Consider the following 18,051-nt stretch of genomic DNA (forward strand, 5'->3'; position numbering starts at 1 on the left):
ACAGTTTGGGAGCCAACCTTTCTTCATCACCTTTGGGAAGGTGATGAAAATTTACTTTCCAAAGCACATAGGAATCACCTGTATAGCGTTAGAAATGTATAGGTACACTGTCCAGTTCAGGTCCTACGGGGTCAGAGTTTCTGGGAGGGATGGCTGGGCATATGCTGTTGATTTTTCTTTTATTAAACCATATGAGGGATCTGATGTCCCCGTCCCCCCCCCTCACCCCCCCCGGCCCCAGTTAAGAAACTTGCTGTACGTCAGTGGTTCTCACTCATGGATGTCCGTTATACTTCTTTGGGGAGCAATGTCTGGGCCTCATTCCAGATTACTTGTATCAGAATATCTACTGGAGGGCAGAGCCTGGGCAACAGCAGTTTTTAAAAGCTGATTCCAGTGTGCAGCCAGTTTTGAGAATTACAGGGGGAAAAAAAATGCTTGTATCCACATAATTCTGCATACCGCTTCAGGAGCGTAATATTAAGGAATCCTGCACATGACACTTTAGAGCCAGTGGCCAGCCATTCCTTAACGTGACTTTGTAAATCACGTGGGCTTTCTTAGGAGGCAGAGCCAGAGTAACTGTTGTAACAGTAGCTAACGCTTCCCAGGCACTCAGGAAGTGTCCTGTTCTAGGGGTTCATGTGTATTGCTGTATCTCACAAGACCACCAGGAGGTTGGAACTATTATTATTCTTATTTTACAGGAGAGAGAAGAGAGGTTAATTCAGTTGCCTAGATTCATGCAGTTGAGTCATGGTGCAGCCTGGCTCAGCACTGGCCCTCTTTACCAGGATGCTATGCAGGAGGAAGAGTTTGGCAGGGAACGGGGTTTGGAGGAAGGTGGTTAAGGAGGGCAGCTAATGTAGAGCCTTGCAACAGGCTGGTAATAAGGGTGAGTCCAGGGAGACCGTTCCTAATGGCAGATGCTGAAGGAAAAGGACAATTGGGAACATCCCTACTGGGAATGCGAATTGGCATGAGGAGGGAGCTGACACTTGGCCAAAGATGAATGTTCCTATCGTGTTTCAACAATTTCCCAGAGCTTTGTACCCAGAGAAGGAAAGGAAACTGTTTTTTAGTGTGAGGCATGAAAACTGTGAACTGCCGCTCAGTGGTGAGCTCTTGCCATTACCACGTGGCTGCCCGCTAAAAACTCTTTTGAATGGAAGGTAAAACATTAGACTTGTGGTCTGTGGAGTGAGGGAGGTAATGGTCCCTTTTCTTTGTGTTCTTCAGACCACACCAGGAGAGTGAGTCTTACTTTGAAAAGGAGAAGAGAAGAAGAGGGAGAGGTTTTCAGGGGAGAGGGTCTTAATGCAGAGGGGACTGGCCACTGCAGGGTGAGGAACCAGAGAAGTCTCAAGGTGGTCTTGAAGGACACGTATGGCCGACTTTGGTTGGCCTGTCCTGTAAAAGACAGATTAGATTTGCTGGGTCCGGTCTAAAAGGATGAACTGGTGATGGCTACAGGCTGAGGATTTAGCCTGTTGGGAGAAAGCCATCCATAACTGCCTTGAGAAGTGTATTCTTTATTCGTGGAAAGAACCAAGATAGGCTGAACAATGACTATGGAGTGGGGTACCTTTCAAGGTCTTTGCACCTGACCTTCTGTAGTTCTGTGATGATTCCTCATCCTCATTCAATTATCGAACAAGGGTTTGTTGTCCTTGGGCCAGGCATAAGGGATACAGTGGTGAACATATAGACTTGGCAAGTAGAGAGGAAAGAGAAATAAACAGCTTCACTCCTACATTATAATCACTTGCTCCCAGGACCTGGAATTCGGGTTCACATTATTTAGCACTGTTTCCTATTATATTGCCCAGTTAACCTCTTTTTCTTTCTTTCTTTCTCCCTTTGTTCATATGCCCTATGTTTTTCTCTCTCTTTGTCTCCATTTAATGCCTCCTTTTTTTTCTTCTTTAACCATCTGCCTCAGTTATTTTTTTCTCTCTTTTAACTCTTATATTTTCCTTTACCTCCTTCCTATTGCCCCTTAATCAATGTGTGCAATTAATTCATTTATTAAAAAATACCTAAGTACTATACTGATGTAGATGTATGCTAAATATCTGTTCATTGTTTTTATATTCCCAGTTACATTAGAAGAATCAAATGAATACTGTCTGCAAATATTTAAGTGTCACACATGACTATCACCAGACTCATGAAATATTTTAATAAAAGAGAAAATAGTTTCCTTCTGTCTTCTAAATCAGTTCTCAAAGGTGACTTCCTTACTCGACCTTTGGCATGGGAAGTACTGAGTAGTTTATACCTGAAGATTCATCTCTCATTGCATATTATGTTACTTGATAATGAATAGCTTTCTTCTTCTGCTCTGCGTTGTCAGGTACCAGACATTTCAAGAACAATAGCTTCATAGCAGAAAGAGAAATTAAGAATTCAATCCATTTACAATTGCAACAAAAAGAATAAAATACCTAGGAATAAACTGGACCGAAGACGTGAAAGATCTGTGCACTGAAAACTATAAAACATTGTGGAAAGAAATCAAAGAAGACACAAAGAAATGGAACGATATTCCTTGCTCTTGGATTGGAAGAATTAACATCATTAAAATGTCCATACTTCCTAAAGCAATCTATAGATTCAACACAATCCCTATCAAATTTCCAACAACATTTTTCACAGAAATAGAACAAAGAATCCTAAAACTTACATGGAACAACAAAAGACCCTGAATAGCCAAAGGATTCTTGAGAAAAAAGAACAAAGCTGGAGGTATCACACTCCCTGATTTCAAAATATACTACAAATCCATAGTAACCAAAACAACATGGTACTGGCACAAAAACAGACACATGGATCAATGGAACAGAATCGAGAGCCCAGAAGTAAACCCACACATTTATGGACAGCTAATATTCAACAACGGAGTCAAGAGCATACAATGGAGAAAGGAGAGTCTCCTCAATAAATGGTGTTGGGAAAACTGGACAGCCACATGCAAAAGAATGAAAGTAGACCATTCTCTTACACCCTGCACAAAAATCAACTCAAAATGGATTAAAGACTTGAATGTAAGATGTGAAACCATGAAACTTCTAGGAGAAAACATAGGCAGTATGCTCTTTGATATCTGTCTTGGCAGCATATTTTCAAGTACCATGTCTGACTGGCCAAGGGAAACAAAATAAAAATGAACAAATGGGACTACATCAAACTAAAAAGCTCCTACACAGCAAAAGAAACCATCAACAAGATGAAAAGACAACCGAGCAATTGGGAGAAGATATTTGCAAACCATATAACATATAAGCGTTTAATATCCAAAATATACAAAGAACTCATACATCTCAACAACAAAAAAACCAACAACCCAATTAAAAAATGGGCAAAAGATCTGAACAGAGATTTCTCCAAAGAAGATATACAGATGGCCAACAGGCACATGAAAAGATGCTCAACATCATTAGCTATCAGGGAAATGCAAATCAAAACTACAATGAGGTATCACCTCACTCTGGTCAGAATGGCTATAATTAACAAGACAGGAAACAACAAGTGTTGGGGAGGATGTGGAGAGAAGGGTATCCTCGTACACTGCTGGTGGGAGCGCAAACTGGTGCAGCCACTATGGAAAGCAGTATGGAGTAGTCTCATAAAATTAAAGATAGATCTACCATATGATCCAGCTGTCCCATTGCTGGGTATTTATCCAAAGAACTTGAAAACACAAAAGCATAAAGATACATCCACCACTATGTTCATTGCAGCATTATACACAATAGCCAAGACTTGGAAACTACCTAGGTGCCCATCAAGGGATGAATGGATAAAGAAGATGTGGTATTTATACACAATGGAATACTACTCAGCCATAAGAAGTGATGGAATCCAGTCATTTGTGACAACATGGATGGTCCTTGAGGGTATTACGTTGAATGAAATAAGTCAGAGGGAGAAAATCAAATACTGTATGATCTCACTCATAAGTAGAAGATAAAAATAACAACAACCAAACACTTGGCAACGGAGATTGGATTGGTGGTTACCACAGGGGAAGGGTAGGGGAGAGCAAAAGGGATGATTAGGCTCACATGTGAGGGGATGGAGTGTAATTAGTTTTTGGGTGGTGAACATGATGTAATCTACACAGAATTCAAAATATATTACCATGTACATCTGAAAGCTATATAATGTTACAATCCAACGTTACTGCAATTAAAACAAAAAATAAAATAAATGCTTCAAGGAAAAAAAAAAAGAACAATGGCTTCAGCATGACAGCCAGCCCTGAAAGCTAACTTCACTTTATTGTTTTAAAAGTGGTGGTTTCCATTGTGAAGAAACACGGTTTGGATTTCTATTCTTCTCACCTCTGGAGGTTAAAGTCATGGATGAATTTTGAGAACAAGCATCTCAAATAGTTCTGCTTCAACATGAAAGTGAGAGCATATAACAAGATATTTTGGGAACTTTTAACTTGGGATTTACTTTAAAAAGATCCCTCTAGAAAACTGCCATGCATTTAATAGCACTTCCTGCTCCAAGAGGGAAATAAATCAGGAGGTAGGGGCCTGCACAAAAGCGCAGTTCTACCACCTGTGAACTACTTAACTAACCCATCTGGTTAAACAATGATGTAGTCCAGAAGCTTTAATGGGATATAGACCATGAATTCTAAAGGGGGCTTTTGCTCCCATAATGTTCTACCTCTGAAAAGAAAACCGATGCCAGCTGGAGTGTTATTTCCCCTGGCTTCATGCCCTGTCGGATAATATCATAAATTCTTTTCTTATTGTTCCCGCAATGTTGCTTTTTTTTCACTCATTATTTTTCTGGAAAAGGTATGACCAGTTGCCAAACTGCCACACAGATCTGTCAATTGTTAAGGGATGAGGAACCAACATTTGTGTGCCAGGTACTATACCAGGTGGTTTACACTCATGATCTCACTTGTTTCTCATTATTCTTCCAGGGAGGGCTTATCATTATGCACACGGGATGCTGAGGCTCAGCTCTGGGAAGGTCAGGAAATTGCCCACATCCTCATAGGATTTGGTAGCAGAGTAGGGATTCAAACTCCCATCTTTCTGACTCTAACACTCCTGAATTTTCTATTGCAGCTGAGAACATAGCCCAAATGGGAGTTTAAACACTTCTTCCCACATTCTGTTTTAGAGAAGCCTAAGGTGGCAAGGTCATGTGGGAAATCTGACATAGAAGAATGTCTGGGAAATGTAGTCTTTGGTTTCTCAGCCCCTAGCTTGCAGGAAGGCCCAATACGATACAACGGGGTTGGAATGGACTGGATATCCAATTCTTGCCACAGACCGCAACTTTGGTTACTGACACCCATGAATACCCTTCTCCTAACACTTAAACTTTCAAACCACAACAACAGCAACAAAAAATGCTCTTATTATTGTAATGAAACCATCCCTCGTGCAAAATACATTTAACTTTTCCTCCAAAGCAGAGACCCAAAATGTCATCAGTTGCTGGGTGCTGGCCTTTTCTCTTTTTTCTTTTTCTTTTTCACCAAGCCGTACATTATATCACCAGGACTTATTCATTTTATAACTGGAAGTTTGTACCTTTTGATCACCTTCACCCATTTCACTCACGCCCACAATCTTCCACCTCTGGAAACCACCAATTTATTCTCTGTAACATCTACGAGTTTGGTTGTTTTTTTAGATTCCACATATAAGTGAGATCATGTAGTATTTGTCTTTCTCTGTCTGACTTATTTCACTTAGCATAATGCCCTCAAGGCCCTTTTGTGTTGTTAGGTCTTTCCTCCTTTTGTTTAATCACAGCTCTGTATTGTTATACTATAATCTATGGACAACACTGTAAAGTTAACGTCCACCATCAAGCCTTAAAACAGAAGAATAGTAGGCAAAAGGGAAAGAGAAGAAAAAAAATGGGACAGTAAGGAGAGAAGGAACATGTTAGTTACAAGAATGTTTGTTTCTGCAACTGATCATTAGGGTTTACTTGGTATTTATTGTTTACGTCTTACTGGCTCCATCGCTAATTCTATGTTCCTTTTGCCTTCAGCAGCTTAGTGTTCTTTATTCAGGGGTAACTGAAACCTTCATTCCTGAAGGGCATGAATCTTGGGAAGGTCCTGTTATATTGGTTCTCACGGTTTTCCATTGGCTTCTACCACCTGACATGCGTGATATGGGGCCACCCCACAGGATTTCTTGGTTTGAGGAACATTCTCCTGCTGATTGCATAATTTAACAGGAACTCTATTTCCCCTTGATAACCAATTTAATCTTCCCAGTCCATGCGGTAACCCCTCTTTTTTTTTTTTACCTGTTTATTCAGGGACACCAGGAACCTGAAATGGCCAAAGGGCAGTTCTTAGCTGTGGGAACATGGTTGTGTCTAATGGTGGAATAATTTTGTCCTTGGGATCTCAGACTTCTAAACCAACAGAACCAGAGTTGAAAAAAATGATAATCGAACTTTTGTGAGTGAATTATTAGGGGGAGTGTTAAGAGCTGCCACTCTCACTTCCAGCCTTTGGATCCCAGAACAGTGTATTCCGACTATGGGAGAATCAGCACCCAACATGGTTGTTGGTGCAGAGCAAATAACCGCGTTAGGAACAACACACCCAATCTAACCAAGTATTGCTCTCCACCTGGCCCTGGAACGGAGTGCTCTGTGGGCTGGTTGCTTCCAGGTGGTGAGGCTGTAGTAAAAGCAGGGAAACCTTTGACTGCCTTAATTCTTGTGCATAAACAGGAGTCCCTGTTGCTTCTGCAACGTTATTTGGATATCGTGATTATGCGTATCTTAGTCTGTTTGGGCTGCCATAACAAAATACCACAGACTGGGTGGCTTATAAAGAATAAAAATTTATTTCTCAGAATTCTAGAGACTGGAAGTCTGAGAAAAGGGTTCCAGCATGGTCAGGTGAGGGCCCTCTTCCTGGTCATAGACTTCTCCCTGTGTCCTCACATGGGGAAAGGGGAAAGGAGCTCTCCCTTAGATCTCTTTTATGAAGGCATTAATCCCATTCATGAGGGTGAGCACCACTTCCTAACGCCATCACTTTGGGCATTAAGATTTCAACATATGAATTCTTGGGAGGGCACATATTCAGCCTATAGCAATGAATAGGAAGATTGTGTTGCAAGTGGGAGCCTGGTAGACAGAGAAGGAAAATTCTTATCTAGCTTAAGTGTCTTTTCCACTGAGGGCAATTTTCTGTTCCCTCCATGATGGTGCAGTTCCAATATAATCAACCCTTTGGTGGCATGAGACTGGTACTCAGGATATGGTACAAGAATGGGATTCAACATTGGTTGCTGCTGCAGGTTATTTGGATACTTAGCAGTGGCAGTAGGCAGGTCAGCCCAGTGCCAACACATGGGCGAGCTTTGGAGAGAAGAAATCCTCTTTGGGCCATCCCTTATCTTTATTCCTGCCTCTATAGCCACTTTATTCATAAGCTCATGGAGCAAAAAGTGGATTGGTTGGGAGAGGCTGACTGACAGCTCCAGTGTGGGTTTACTTGTTTCTCTTGTTGGCTGAGAACCTTCATTCCAGTCGGAGTCTTTGTTAAGCTTTCACATGAGACATAAATATTCTCTCTATCTGGCCCCATTCTGAGATGCCCCTCTACCTTCCTCTTCTCTAGATTTGTTTGCTACGAAATTCCAGGTTTTTTTGTTCCAATTCTCTGAACATTTGTCCAAAGTATAGCAATTGCTTACACACCAGGCCATCTCTCCCACTCCATGCAAAGCAGATTTTGAGATGGACTGTTCCAAGTTTCATACTGAACATGCTTTTCCATTCTCCACTGTCCTTGAGGGCCAGCCTTGACTGGGACAGTAACTTTGCAGCAGTCCACTTCCAACTTGTAAAGCCACATTTAAATTATGTTTGAATTTTTTTCTTCCTCAGTCCGCTGGTAGGAGCTCCCAACTTGGCCATAAGTCCGGGCAGAGGAAAAGATGTCAGGGTAGGCACACTGCGGGTATAAGCTTAGATCATACAACTTATTTGTGCCTTCAGGGTCTGCTCCAGCTGGATCCCATAAGTGCTGCTCCCTCCTGTTGGTAGTGTGCTGCTGTTTACAGCTGACTGTATAGCTTGATGAGCCAGACAACCCCAAGTTCAGGAAGGGCACCTCCATTTACAAGGTCAATTGGTTCTTAGGTCAGGTGTTTAGTCTCTGCCATGGCCCTATAGCAAGCTAAGAGCTATTTTTCAAAGGAAGATTCACTTAAAGAAGAGGGTATGGATTGCTTCAAAAACCAGGAGTCTGAGCTTTGATTCTTCTTTCAAGCCTCCTCGTAGGCTCTACACATCATCCTGAGCATCCTTTGACTCATAAGGAGCCAAGTGGTACAGCTGTGACTACTGTGGCCTGGATGAATTGAGAACCCTCCTCAAGCTCACTCCCACTCAAAGTCAGCTACCTTAGAGCTTACTCAGTAAATGAGTTGAGACTTTGAACTTAAAGTGTCCTAACATTCCCACCAAGTTTTCTGCTTCTTAATTGGACGGGGTGCAGAGTGCAGCATCTTATTTTTCTCTTTGAAGCAAACATCCCAACAAGCTTGAGAATTCTAGTCTCCAAGAAATGCCTGTAAGGTGGCAGATCCCTGCATTTAACGGAATTTATCTTTGAACCATTTACATCCGTGGGTCCTTCTCGGGTATCCTGCTAGTTCTTGCTCACTCCATCTTATCACCATGGTGTCATCGCCTAGTGAACCAGCATCATCTCCTGTGGGCTGGTGAGATGATCAAAGTCCTTGTATGCTATCAACTCTCAGTATCTCATTCTGTAATGGTCACTGACCCAAACCTGCCAGATAGCCACTCCCAGACTCTTATCTTTGAGAGTTTGTTGCCTCTGATTGCTTCTCTTAACAATGAATGATTAAGCAGGACTCTATTTTGAACTAAAGTGATTAAAACAGGGAATAGGAAGTTTTCCAAGTCATTGGAGGGCCAGAAGAACACATTCTGGGCAGCAATTCCAGGGTTAGGACTACCGAAACAACACTGCGGAGCTGGGCAGCCAAGTTTATGGCCAGCTCTGCCGTGATCAAGGAGTAGAGAATCAGGACACCAGCACACAGCTGATGTGTTAAGGGACCACAATATTGCAGGCATTCTGGAAGGCCTGCACTCTGCTTGAAGCTAGAGACCAGATACGGAAAACTGTCACACCTGCTGTAGCAAAACTACACTGTTTCCAAGACTGAGTGACTGAGCTTGCCAGCAGCAGCACAGACTGCCTCCTGACATTGCTTCTGCTTCCAGAAGGCACGGACATCACCTGTTTGGTGGGAGTCAGGCCCCACGTGGAACCTGGGCTGTGAGGATGTCTGCAATCTCTAGCAAGTGCTAGGCTACTTCCCAGAGGGATGAAACATTGCTGAGAAAGTCAAACTGCCAGATCTGCAAAAGTGGCCACGTAAGAGTTTTGGAAATAAAAGGACTTATCAGCAGATTAAATATGAGGAAAAAGAGAAAGGGAAGTCTAGGCAATCTCTGAAGAGCCGGCTTGGGAAAGGGATGCTGTTACACAGGTGGAGTCGGAGATGGCAATGTGGGATTGAAACACGAGAAAGAGCGAAATAGATCAGAAAGGCAGGAGAAAGCCAAAGAAGCTTTGAAAAGGAATGGAGTGCCAACGGAGTCCAGGAAAGAGACGGGAGGAAGAAAATATTCAGAACTCCATTTATGGTGGAGCATCTGAGACACGCTCAGCTCCATCTTCCCATAATTCTCCCCGAATATTGCTGCTCCAAGATGCTGGGCAGTCCAGGGAATTTAAGTCCTGGGAAAAAGCCTAACAATAGCAACGACAACAATAATAATAGCACCATAGATCTCAGAAGTTTTTATTTTTTAAAGTATTTTTGTTTCTATTCCCATGGAAAATGAAACAAAATAGGGGCAGTTTGACTTTTTCCTTTTTCTGTTTTAAAATATTACTTTTAAACAACCATACATTCAGTTCAATAGACAAACATGAAGTCAAAATCCTGGCTGAGAGAGAGCCAAGCTGTCATCGTCTTGGCGTTTGTTAGAGGTCAGTGAGTCCTGTGGGGACTGCGGCTCTGCAGTTGGCACAGACTCATGTCAGGGAAGCATCATTATAGCAGGTCTTCATTCATGGTGAAAGAGCTATGTTCCTTGAAGGAGAGATAGGGGACAACGGAAATTTTAGGTTTTTCTCTTAAATAAAAAACTTAGACCAAAAGGCAAGCAAAAAAATTGGTTAAATAAAAGAACTACAACAAGAGTGCATACACAGGGAGAAGGAAGCTCCAAGCGCTTATCCTCTCAGAGCCTCAGTTTCTCATCTGTAAAATGGGGGCAATGGTCCTTACTTCACAGAAGGTTTTTTTTTTTTAAAGATTGGCCCTGAGCTAACATCTCTTGCCAATCTTCCTCTTTTTTTTCTTCTTCTTCTCCCCAGAGACGCCCAATACACAGCTGTATATTCTAGTTGCAGGTCCTTCTGGTTGTGCTGTGTGGGTTGCCGCCTCAGCATGGTTTGATGAGCGGTGCCATGTCCTCGCCCAGGATCCAAACCTTAAAACCACTGACCACCAAAGCAAAGCATGTGAACTTAGTCACTTGGCCACAGGGCCAGCCCCCAGAGAGGTTTTGTGAAGATTAAGTCAGGTAATAATTTGTGTAATACACTTAACCCAGTACTTGGTACCAAGTAAGCACCCAGTAGATGTTAATTATTATTATTGTTACCATTGCTAGCATATTCACGCGTCATTAGCAGGGTTATTCAAACAACAACATTTTGATTTTTTATGGCTCCATCACCTACAATTATTACTATTTTGTTATATATTCAAAAATTGAATTTTTTTTGTCTCACATAAATTGTGGCTAAGACTATCACAGTAGCATGTAAAGAAAGTTAAAGGCAATAGAAAACAACAAATCAATTTAGCTCATCAAACTTAAATGTTCTTTGGAAGCAAAAAGAGGGGCACCTTCAAATGACAAAACCTCAACAAATAAGTACAAAATTACAAAAAGATAAAAGAAACAAGAATTTGTCTTTTACTTTTGTGGTATATCCAGGCAATGACCTTCAAGGATAGGTTTCAGGAAGCCAGAAGGAAGGGGTGTATCTGTGTTAACCTTTGTCTCCTTCGTCTCCTGGGGTTTTAGGAGGAACTGAGTGTTACTGCTCATGTATAACATGTGTACACTGCTGCCCCCTACTGCCAAAAGATTATTCAGCAGCCAAATAACCACAACTGGGTTGTAAAAATCACTTAAAGTGTTATTTTGAAGAGATGATTAGACATATTAGGCACTTCTATGTATTCCAGAGTCAAGTAATTCAGTTATAGAGGCAGATAATTGCAGTAAAATAATGTTTAAAGACAAAATATTTTAGGCGCCTGGGAATTTAAAGGCGTATACCATGTACTGTATATATTTGTATCCTTCAGTGTGTACAAGAATCCCATGAGGCAGATTCTATCATTATCCCCACTGTGAGTGGCGGAAACTGTGGTTCTAAAAGTGACTCTGCTAGCAAGTGGCAGAACTGGTATTCAAACTTCAAACTCCTCTGACTCATATTTGTGTCCTTTCTAGGCCGCGATGCCTGCCTAAAGAGGACCTAGTCATCAACAGCCTCAGAAGTCTGACTCTGGGCAAGTCTAACCTAATCCTGTGTTACATCATCTTTCCCCCACTTCTTCTGCATTGAGGAGCAACTTGCAAGCAAATGCACCACAGTGCAGTATGAGCCAAACAGGGAAGTTTGGAGGGGTAAAGGCTTTTGTGTGAGCAGGGTTGTAAGAATCAACACCCCCGGGGCACTTCTGGAGACTGGAGGACTGTGGTGGCCCCGGGCTGCTTCTGCAGTCTGGGCAGCTCATGAAGCCTTGCAAGGAGGATGAGCGGGGTGAAAGCTGGCCCATGCTCAGCTTGAGTCAGCCAGCTGTGGGAGTGCCCTCAGTGACCCTGGCCTTGGAGGCCCTAGCGGGGTGAAGGGACACTGGTCCGTAATCCTTCAACTCAGAAGTGACAACTTGTTATAATTTGCCCAAAGCCTAATGGTGGCCCTATATAAAGCGCTGCTGGATGTGTTTACCTGCTTGTCCATAATTCAGAATTCCAGCAGGAGTTCTTTTCTCAGGCAGGCAGACAGCACCTGTGAATTGCTTCCAAACCAATCCCTTACCACCAGCACCACTACCACCAGCGTATTTAGAAAATGACCCTTCCATCTGGGTAGCGGGAGGAAGGAGAGAGACAATTCATTATAGTTAGATGTGAGAGGGCAGGAGAGAAGTTCTTTGGTGTTTTTGGATCTGAGAAGAAAGAAGAATGATACCAAGATTCTCTGAGAGGATACTGGAATCCAACAAGCCTCACAAAGAAGGTTTTATCATCACAGAAAAGGGGGTAATTGAGAACTGGCAACCCAATGCAGACTGGAAAGAGCCCCATAGTTTCTCTTGGTTAAATGGGTGAGTTTAGATATTTGAAAGTTCACAGGACCCCCTGGTCGGGCACGGAAGTTAACAAAGAGCTAGAGGTCCTTCTGGGGTCCCCTGGCCTAGAGAAGGAAACACAGAAGTGACGTGCAGTAGACTGTCCTGCTGAGATCCGTAGCAGGACATGGTTATATCTTGGCAACTGGCTGCATCAAGGTGGCAGGGAGCACCCTGAGGAGGAGGGCAGGGGTTGTAAATGCAAGTAGGAACGTGGAACCAAGGAGAAGCAAAACTAAGAATTTTAGGCCTTTTCTCCATCAATCCATTATCAGTGGCTACTGTGTAAGATCCCCAGGAGTTAGAATAAACTTTACTGGAGGAAGAAAAAACAAATATCAGCTCTGCATGTAATGATGTTTTAAACATGAAATGACTGAGTAATCACTGGGTTCACATGAATTTACCTGAAAGTGGCCAGATGCAGACTTCTAAATGGGGGAATGAGGCAGGAATGGCCTGGTAGGATATTTCAGAGTCTGTGATGTGAAACTCACACCCACTACATATCATCGTATTAAATTGAATTGAACATGTGGAGAAGGTGATTCTAGCCTGGTAAGACTTCAGAAAAGATGAAGTGGGAGGCTTATCACGTGGAAGGAATGACAAGAATAAAAGCCTGGAGCATGAATAAGCAAGTCGAGGTATGCTAGAGCTGAATGGAATGAAAGAATGGAATTTGCACACGAGTAACCGAGAGTTGGAAGGACAAATGACTTGCTTACAGGCCATTGATGAGAAGGCTCGGATCGGAACTGCTATCTTCCTACTGGCAATTCACTGCTGTTCATCTTTCCACATTTCTTCCCTTGTGAAAACACACTGACGGCACAAAATCATGGAATTGCGGAATCAAAAGGGAAATTAGACCTCTTATCTAGTCCTGTCTCTCTGCCAAGTGAGCATCGTATTCTACAATAATCCTGGCAGCTGGTCAAACGGCTTCAGCTAGAACACTTCCCAAGCTGGGAAATTCTCAGTACTTTTTGAGACAGCCTACTCCATGACTGGAAAACTGGCACAAAGTTCTTTATGTTGAGCTGAAACCTGCCTGCATGTATCCAGCTCTCTTGGCCCTGCCCTTTACCTGCGCATAATCAGTTACCTCTTTCTCCAAATGGATATGAACAAATTCCCAAGGATCAAGCATTGTTGGGGGATCCACTGTTTGCCAGGCACATAAGGTAGCGTCATGCCCATTCCAGATCCCCTCGTTCACTTTCCGGACATTCTCAAGTCCTTTTACACCTGTATTATTCTTCTTTGGACTAACTCTAGACCTGTTAAGAGATAGAACCCTCTCCTCCTTCTAAATACTTACAGGCCATTTCCTTAAGAAGACAGATCCACAGAGAAAGTAGTTATGTCTTAAGGAATATATACTAGTTTTAATATTTGTACTAATTATACTAATACTAATCAACATAATTAGTAAGGCACACCTGTTGTCAAGTATCACACAAAGGACTGCAAATGGCGTGTAAGTGATTATCAGCGTAATTGTTGACCAAGATTATCAATTTAAATGAGAACAATATGCACACACCTTTCCCCCCAATTTCAAACAAATAACATTAGGATAATAAATGCTTATTGTTATCATCACCTTGATACCTACAGAGTGCTTCTGAATAAGCCAGACTCAGTGACAACCACTCTATTAATCAGATACTGCCATCATTCCTATCTTTCTGATGAGGACGCTGAAGCCATAGGGATTGGGGATCTTGGCCAAGAACACATGGCTGGCAGATGCAGAGTCGGGGTTCAAGTGGGCATTCTGCTCCAAGAAATTACAAGTGGCAGAGCTATTGTCCCAGCAGTAACCCAGCCGGCCACGTTAATGTGGTCACATCTGGAGACGTGTCCCCTCTCGGTAAATGCAATAGTTTCAAATGCACCTGAAGTCTGATACTTTCTTTGAATGATTTCCCTGAAATATTTTTTCAGAGTTAGATCTCTTGTACCTGAAACATGCCTGGCACTCATGGGTCCTCAATAGATACTTATTAAATGATAGTGGCCCCAGGCCCTGCCGGTTTTCCCATCCCAGGTAAGATCAGATGATTTTTGAGTTCTGTGGTGGATGTGGAGGCAGGCACGGGAAGAAGGTAAAAAGAGACACATCATCTGTGTGCCCTGTTCTGATACAGCCCCTCTGCTCGGAAGCCTGCAGGGGTGGGACCACTGTTAACAGGGCTGCACAGCTGACCTCTAGTGCCAGGCTCTGAACTTCCAGATCTCCTCTTTCTGCCTTTCTCTCCAGGAGGGAACTACACCTCTCTTTTTTATCTACTGCTCTCAATGAGGGCCCCAAAGACTAGTGATGCAGTCTCTCTTTGATGCCACGGCTCTCCCCAGGAGGAGCTGGGTCAGACGGGAACCACCGAGCCCTGCTGTAGCTGGAACCTTTACTCCTGTCCCACTTGTCCCATCTCAGTGCTGAATCTGGATCCCCTAGGTTAACTCCTGCCTCCCTCATTTCATCCTTCTCCCCCTCCTTCTCTACCTCTCCCACTTACAGGGTTCTCCCCAACCCCACCTTCCTTCTCAGGGACCTTCTTACCCCTCTGCAGTCTGATGTCCATTGGTTTCTCCCAGGGCAATGGAGCAACTGAAACCCAATTATGTAGAGAATTCCAATTTCTTCCCACTTCATTTCTGAGTCTAATTCACATCCTCGGGTGTGGCTGAGCAAACACTTACTGTTCGTGGCAGTCAGAGAAGACTGTTCAGAATACAAAAGGCCTGATTGTAGGGGGAGAGGGACCAATTTCACTCTGCCCCAGCCAAGCCAATGTAGCTTATCCCACTAGCACGGTGGTTTTTAAACTTCACCATTCATCAGAATCACCAGGAAAACTTGTTCAGACACAGACTGTTAGGTCTCACCACAAGCCTTTCTGATTCAGTAGGTGATGGGGTGGGGCGAGAATTTTCCTTTCTAACAACTTCCCAGGTGACATTGCTGCTGGTCCAGGGACCACACTTTGAGAACTGAAGCCCAGAGTGGCTTCAATGCACTAGACTGAATTGGTTTGGGGGAGTAAAATTAATGCTGCCAATTTTTGAGTTTCTGATTGTTCAAGGCAGGTATCAGTGGGAAGAAATCCAGGGTCAAATATTACATTTCTATGTACAAATCCTTACGAACGGCAACTATTGATCTAGTCAGTTAATGGCCAAATCAACACTGAATGCTGTGAAGTGATTACAAGTATTATAAACCTTTTAGGGAGATCTCTGCAGTAGCGCTGTGAGGAAGTCACACCAAGTCAGCCCCACACTGGGATGAGCACCCATCACCTGGGCAGTGTAGGAGTTCTGTTTTTGCAGACTTTTCGATTTCCATACATTGTTCGTAACTACCAGCTCTGCACTGGGGGTGATTGAAAGTGAAACAGTCATTTGCTCAGGTTGAGAGACTCGTGCAGCAACTTCTGGGAATGAGGAAACAGTAAGTCAATTAAGCACAGTTTTGACCTCAACTCAAGCCAAGGCCAACAGTGAAGTCTGGCTGTACTCATGCACTTCTCTCGCTTCTCTTTGGATCACCACTTCATTTGCATACAACCCTACTGCCTTCCTAGAAAGAGGGAGGGGGATTTGTACTGGGTTCTTGTGACAAGGATTCCGGGCTGTCAGTCAGAACACTAGGAGTCCTGTGAGCAGAGACGGCCTAGGGCTTTGGGAGAAACTGTGAGAAGAACTTTGGAAACTGAATGGCTAGTCAGGGTGCTTGACATCCAGATAAATGACTCGCAAGAAAAGACAGAGGTGAGGGCTGCTCCCTTTGGTGGGCACGTGGTCATGGGAAGACTTGACCTCACCTCCAAGGGCCTGTGCCCCAGAGTTGGTAAAGAGGGCTCCAGGTACGATGGGGGTGGAGCGGTTAGGAAGTTGTCTAACCACTTATGTGGAGAACTTCGCTTAAGCTCCCTGAGCCAAGGGAGAGATGTCGAAAGCTGCAGAGATAGAATTCTTTTTTAACAAGTGAAGGACAACCTTTAAAAGTTTGCTTTAAGGAAGTAGGGGAGATCTTCCATCTGGAACAGGAAGAAAAGAGAAGACAGGAACTCCTGGGAATGGAGAGAGTGGTGAAGGGTAGGCAACCATGATGACCTGCCCTCTTGGACTAGAGGAAGATGAAGGTGGAATTGGGGTGCAACAGGAGTGAACTTGAACTTTGGGACCTCTTAACAAAACAAAAGTGGAGCCAAATAGCTCTGTGACTTTCCTCTATATCCTGGAAAATTCTGAAGCCTGGCTTGGCCTGTGGGAAACAAAGACCACTTTTTATTTCATAATAATTTCAAACTTATGGAGAAGTTGCACGAAAAGTACAAGCAATTCCTCCAAAGGAACCCTTTGCCTAGGTTCAACATTTTTCTCATTGGCTTTATCATTTCTTATAAATCTACCTATCCAAATACATACGCACACATATTTATACTTATATATATATTTTTTTCAAAACCATTTGAGTTGATTACAGATATTATGTCTTTTTATCCCTAAATAAATCAGTGTGTTTTTCCTAAGAACAAGGACATTCTCTTACATAACCATAGTACAATGATCAAAATCAGGAAACTTAATATTGACATAATATTAATATAATACAATCTAAACCACAATGCTTATTCACATTTCATCCAATTGTCCCAATATGTCCTTTATAGCTATTTTTTTTTTCCTGGTCCAGGATCCAGGATCACTCAGTGCATTTAGTTGTTTTATTTCTTTAGTGTCTGTTAATCTGGAAGTTTTTCAGTCTATCTTTTTCTTTCTTGACCTTGACAGTTATTTTGTACAATTTTATCAATTTGGGTTGCTCCGATATTCTCACGATTAGAGGAAGGTGTGCACTGTGGGCAGGAATTCCAGACAATTGCTGTGTCCTTTTCAGTGCACCGTAACAGGAGGTAGGGACGTCAGTTGGTCACAATATTACTGATGTTAACTTTGATTACATGGTTAAATAATGTCTACTATATTTCTCCACTGTAAAGTTACTGTTTTTCCAAAGGTGTCATCTTAAATGGCATGAGGATAAACAATAATAAGGATGAACAAAATCTACTAGTTTCTATAGATGAACTCTTTGCCTCTCCCTACTTAAACCCTTTGAGAGTCTTAATGATTAGGGGAAAGTCTGAGCTACAAGGTATCTTAGATTTCATCTGGTTCCCTGTTTCCCAGTGGTGGGATGCTTACTGCTGGTGAAATGAGATGATTTTTATGTGCTGCCTATTTGTATTATGTTTCATTGTACCACTTAGTAGCAAAGGGTTTCCTATTTCAGTGATCTCTCCAACCTTCCCAGTACATGAAGTCAAAAGGCTTAGCTGGCGCTAGCCCACCTTGAAAATTACAAATAGTTGCTTATTTTTCCATCTTAAAACAAAGAAAGAAAGAAAGAGAAGGTGTTTGGTTCACGGTCTGCCAAGCAATAGTATAGACTAATTGAATAGCATTTTGAAAAATCACACTTATTTTTACAGTTATCTGCAGCTTTTCATTGAATCATACAAAATTTTAATTTACATTA

At 42.6% G+C, this 18,051-nt stretch overlaps 1 long non-coding RNA gene across 1 annotated transcript; it reads right to left on the reverse strand.

Annotated features, from left to right (window-relative positions):
* Nucleotides 1-9,841: 9,841 nt before the first annotated feature.
* LOC139083254 (uncharacterized) lies at nucleotides 9,842-15,176 on the reverse strand. The gene is made up of 2 exons (XR_011539816.1): nucleotides 15,067-15,176; nucleotides 9,842-10,151 (listed from the first exon to the last, which is right to left on the reverse strand). It is a non-coding gene; the product is annotated as an uncharacterized lncRNA (long non-coding RNA).
* Nucleotides 15,177-18,051: the final 2,875 nt, after the last annotated feature.

The sequence above is a fragment of the Equus przewalskii genome, chromosome 5, assembly GCF_037783145.1.
Source record: "Equus przewalskii isolate Varuska chromosome 5, EquPr2, whole genome shotgun sequence".
NCBI lineage: Eukaryota > Metazoa > Chordata > Mammalia > Perissodactyla > Equidae > Equus > Equus przewalskii.